The sequence below is a fragment of the Hydra vulgaris genome, chromosome 05, assembly GCF_038396675.1.
Source record: "Hydra vulgaris chromosome 05, alternate assembly HydraT2T_AEP".
NCBI lineage: Eukaryota > Metazoa > Cnidaria > Hydrozoa > Anthoathecata > Hydridae > Hydra > Hydra vulgaris.
The window spans coordinates 32,462,227-32,468,226 of NC_088924.1; positions in this window are offsets into that span (position 1 = coordinate 32,462,227).

Below are 6,000 nucleotides of genomic sequence, written 5' to 3' on the forward strand. Positions count from 1 at the left end.
AATCGATTGATCAAAAGGATGGTATTTCACAGCTTGGTCTTGCAAAACGATTTCATGTATCACAGCTGTACATATGCAAAATTATTCATCAAAAAACTAGCATTTTTTATCGTAAAAAAACTAAAACACCAAAAAGAACACCGGTTCAAAAAGCAGCTGTTCGTTCAAAGTTGGTTGGTTTCGATTTTTCGGAAAAAAATTATTATTGACGATGAATCGTATTTTTATTTGAGCAACACTAATATTTCTGGAAATGCTCGATTTTACTCTTCTGACATAAATGCAGCATCAAATGATGTAAGGTTTAAAAAAAAAGACAAATTTGGGCCAAAATTACTTATTTGGATTGCATTCTCTACAAATGGAATCTCTCAGCAGTACATTGCTCCGTCAGGCCAAGCAGTCAATGAAGATGTGTATATTTCAAAATGTCTTGTTAGATTGTTTTTTGGCCTGATCTAGCTTCGTTGCATTATTCACGTAAAGTACAAAGTTATCTTAAAGCAAAAAATATTGAATTTGTACCAAATGAGCATAATCCTGCTAATGGGCCAGAATTATGTCCAATTGAATCCAATTTTTGGTCTGAACTTAAGAGATTAGTGTACAACAAAAACTGGCAAGCTGAAAACCTAAGCAAACTTAAAAAGCGGATAGAGTTTTCAATTAAAAGAATCGATATAGAGCGTGTACATCGACTTGCTGCCACCACATTTACAAGAGTAGACACCGTTCGTCGTCATGGCATGGAAAACTTATAAATCTATTTATTGTTATTATTTAGATGTTTTTTGTTATTATACTTTTTAAATTGTTAAAAAAGATGAATCAGTTAAAAAGTTATACCATTTCTAATTTTGTCCAGATTTTTAGTTATCACATGTTATAAGTGACATTCATTAAGTTATCTTCCAGTATGTTGAAAAGTACAAATTAGTTCATCCATTTAATAAATATAATGGTGTTGCAGGAAAAGGTTTTGTAAGTGGATTTTTAAAGAGACATCCAGACCTTTTAATCAGAAAGCCTTAAGGGTTGTCTTTAAATTGTGTTTATGGTTTAAAAAGCAATTCTGTGAACATTTATTTCAATAACATAGAAGTTGTAATGAAAGAGTACAAGCTTGAACCTTATCAAATTTTTAACTAATGAATCAGGCATTACAGCTGTTCATAAATTATATGTTTGTTATAACAATAAAAGGAAAACATTGTTTTTCTTTTGTAACTAGTGGTGAATGAGGTGTAGTGACAACTGTTGTTTTGAACCGCTTAAAACTTTTTATAATATAGAATGGGGATCACGGTTACATGAGATCCTGTACAAAAATAACAAGTAATCAACTTAGAGATATATTCTCCAAAGCATATCATGAAGCTGCCTCTGTAGGAGTTGCCTATTCTGGCTTTTGTTCATCTGGAATTTATCTTTTGTGTCGAGATATAATTCCAGACATTAAGCTTAATAATGACAAAAGCTCTAATGCCAACTTACATTAGGTTGGCATTAGAACTTTTCTTTAAACCTGATAAAATTGATTCACAAGTTAATTCAACCACCTAATTACCATTGTCGTCAGTTAAGTTTTTTTTTAAATCTGTTACACACACAGGTACCATAAAAAGAAAGTCAAGTAAAGCCTGCCAACAGCTAAAATAAGAAATAAATAAAAAATTACAATTTTTAATTACAATAGTATCATTTGCATTTTATTGTTAGTAGAATTAAGATAATACTATAACAAAAAATATAAAGAATTAAAAAAATAGCTATAACAGCCCAGCTCCATCAACACAAAACACAGAAACAATAGAGCATAGCATAAGATATTTGTAAGCACACATTACAGACATTACTGTCTCTCCAAAATAAAAACAAAATAAAAGATTATAAAAAATAACACCATAAACTAATAAGATATTTTATCAACTAAAATACTTGAACTAAAAAGATTTTATTTAATACAATGTTGAACAATTATGGTTGAACAATTTGAACAATTAAATCATGAAATAACAAGCAACTCGTAAAATATTTTATATACTTGGTCATTATCAATTGTGGTATTAAGAAAAACGTAAGAGCTCAGTAATTACATGTTCTATTGATGCTCCCTGTACTAATTCTCATTTGACTCTCATCTAAGAGAGAGAAAGTGTTTCCAAAGCAGCCTATTAAAAAAAGTATAAAAGACACGCAATAAATAATATTAACTGGTTTTATTAAGTTACCAGTAAACAAAATTATTTTTACCTTTACTATTTGAAGTTCCAGCTTCTCTCTAACTGTTGACTAATGAATAATAGAATTAATTTCATATCATTAAATTTACAAAACTAAAACTACGCATAAAACCACAAAAATTAGTTTTTGTGGTTTTATGCATATGCATAAACGTTCTATAAAATATAAACATTATTATTTGAAACACAATTATTTAAAATGAGGTTAAATGCAGCTGAACGAGAATCTTTTCGAAAGCGACTAAAAATGTTTTTTGTAAATAAACCTAATATAAAAATATAAAAAATCGTAAATCATTTTGAAAAGGAAGGATTTGCTCGAAGTACAATATATGATAACCTAAAAAGACTTGAAACTGTTTAATCGTTTTCTGATAGAAAGCACCCTGGTCGTCCGACATCCTGGACTAGAGAAAAGAAAACCGAATTAACGAGACTTGTCAAAAATCGAAAAGGGGTCAGTCAGAGAAAAATAGGTATTAAATTCGGTGTAAATCAATCGACAATTGGTCGTCAGTTAAAAATAATGAATATTAAATATAGAAAACGTGAAAAGACTCCAAATACACTATAGAACAACAAATAATGGCAAAGAAAAGAAGCAGGAAACTAGTTAACCAACTCTATAACACAAAATCGCTTCTAGTCATCGATGACGAAAAATACTTTTGTTTAGCAGGGGACAACATGCCTGGAAATTCTGGGTACTACACAAGCAACAAAGAGACATGCCCAGAAAGTGTTCGTTTTATAGGAAAAGAGAAATTTCCAAAAAAATTATTAATGTGGATAGCCATATCTGACCGTGGTTTGTCCGAGTCATTGTTTCGCACTTCCAAGGCTGTAGCGATCAATTCATCAATCTATATTAATGAATGTTTAGAAAAACGACTTCTTCTATTTATTCACAAGTATCATGGAGACTTTAACTATTTATTTTGGCCAGATTTAGCAAGTTCTCATTATTCTAAAGATTCTCTAAATTGGTTGGACCAATATGTCTATTACGTTGATAAAGAATCCAATCCCCCAAATGTGCCTCAAGCACGACCAATTGAAAATTTTTGGGGACATTTGGCACAGAAGGTTTACGAGGGAGATTGGCAAGCTTTAACAGTTTTGATTGATCGCATTAAACTAAAACTACAAGAAATTGATTTAAACTTTTTACTGTCGCATATGAAAGGCGTCAGAGCAAAATTGAGATCAAATACAGATGGTGGTGTTTTTTCATATAAAAAATAATATATTTTATATATTATATATATATATATATATATATATATATATATATATATATATATATATATATATATATATATATATATATATATATATATATATACATATATATAAGTTGTTTATCAAAAGTAAAACAATATTTATTTACATCAATAAACTGTAATTTAACAAAGAATCTAGACTACAATACACAATTTAAAAGTGTAAAAAATGAAGCATTATCAGTCATTATATTTTACTCTTAAGTAATAAAGAAAATAAAGGAATTCAAGAGTATGAATATATTAATATTTTCTAAGAGAAAATATTTATATACAATATAAAATATACTGAGATATAGGCACATATATATGTATATAACTTATTTGTCAACAAATTACAGTCAGTTTTCCATGTTAAATACATGAAATATATAAAAATATAAAGAATATACCCAATACAAAAAAAAATATAGCAAACTTATTAATTCAGTGCCAGTTCTATTGTGTAATAATTTTTATTATTATTAACCCTTCTAAAAATAATGAAAAATAACAATAAAGTGATCTGAAGCGACTAAAAATCACTTCACCTATTTCTAATTGCTCTAAAAAATAGTTTTCAGCTCTTTCCAATTAAAATATAAAACAAAACTTGCTAAGCTAGGTTGCTTAGTTCTTAAAAATCTAAAAACAGAAAAGCAAAAAACCTGTAACAAACATTTTTTATTAAAACTAATATATTTAAACAAATTTAATTAAATAAAGCTCTAGGATTTCTTACATTGTTGATGGCAAAACTACAACACGCCCTGGTCTAATATTATGATCATTTCCAAGGTCATTTACATATTTGTGTAAGGCATCATACTGCTCGCTTCTTTGTTTAGGTTAATTGTCTAACTGAAAGTCTATAATTGTAATACTGAGATAAGGTAACATAATTTCTAACCAATGTAGCACGTTCAGGGTTGTGAACCAATTGATTATGCCAACCAGCATCATCCCTTGGAAAAAATAGAGAATAAACCATAGGATCTAAGTTAGCAGACATACTTGATATAGTTTTAAGAGGATGACCTCTTGGGTAAATAACAAATTCCCTGGTAGCAGGTGGAGCACCATCTTCAACAAATACAACTGCAACATCACCATTTGAAGGGAGATTATAGCAACATCTATCTTGCCCTTCAAGTAAAGATATTTTTACAACTGAGCGACCTTCTATAGCTGCTTGGCGAATTTCTTCATCTTCTACTTCAGTTATGTTTTTAAATACAGGAACAATTGGGTTTTCTTCACTAATAATATTTTGCAATCGAAACATTAAATCATTTAAGCAAAGATAATTACCACATCGTCACATTCTAAAATTTACCGCTGCAAGTGGATCATAGATGTACAATTAACAATATGTCAGTGGAACATCTTGATTTCGCCTAAGATTACCTATATGATGAAAAACTTGACCACATATTCTAAAACATGGCGGTCCATGATTCATTGAACTACATTAGCTTTAAATGAAGCAAAAGAAAGACAGGCATTATAATTTCTAATATATTTTAAAAAATTTATGCAGATTTTATTTAATGCAGATTGGCATTTCCATCTGCATAGTTTCCTTTAAATAAACCTTCTAAATCTTGCGGAAATGATAAAGGTTGCGACACAACTACCTTTCCATTATGGCAATATAAAAAATGTGAAATTTCTTAGCACAACAATGCTGACAAATATAATTCATTTCTCCTAAATAATTCTAACCTGAAATAGTATTACTTCTTGCTATACAATGCATTCTTTTGTATCTAGCAGCAATTCTAGAATTTTGTCGATTATTAATTTCATCTCGCCTAAGCCTATCTCTTTCATTTGCGACAATTATTTTCAACTCACCTAACCAAGCTCTCCTACTCTAAATAGCACACACTAATAATCATTTAAAATAAATTATACAATAATCTTATGACTTTAAAAATATATATATATCAGCTAGGAGATGTTTGAAAAAAAATATCTTAGCAAATAATAATAAAAAAACTATTAAAAACCTGCAATTCTAATAATAAACATACTGCTAACACAAAAAAGTTTAAAAAAAAACGTTGTAAACTTTTTTTTGCAAACTTAAATATTACTTCTTCAAAAAAATTATTAGTAAACGTTTTTAAAAAATTCACAAAACTTTACAATATTTTGTTCTTCTATACCACATAAATACATCTGATAAATCTAAAATAAAAAATGTAACGAATAAGTAAATAAATAAGAAAAACATATCATACAAAAAATGAAAATCAATGTACCTTATAGAGAAAAGTTGTTGTGATTTACCAGAGTAGTAGTTGTAAAATATTATTATTTCATGTTAGCTATTACAAAATAATTTATGCTGGAATATCATGATTCCAAAATATTTATAGCAAAGTCATGTAGTAAACAGCACTAAAGACAAAAAATCAAATTGAGATAAAACAAATTGTATATATAGCAAAATAATTGTCTTGGCTTTTAGTAAATGCTTAAAAACAGTG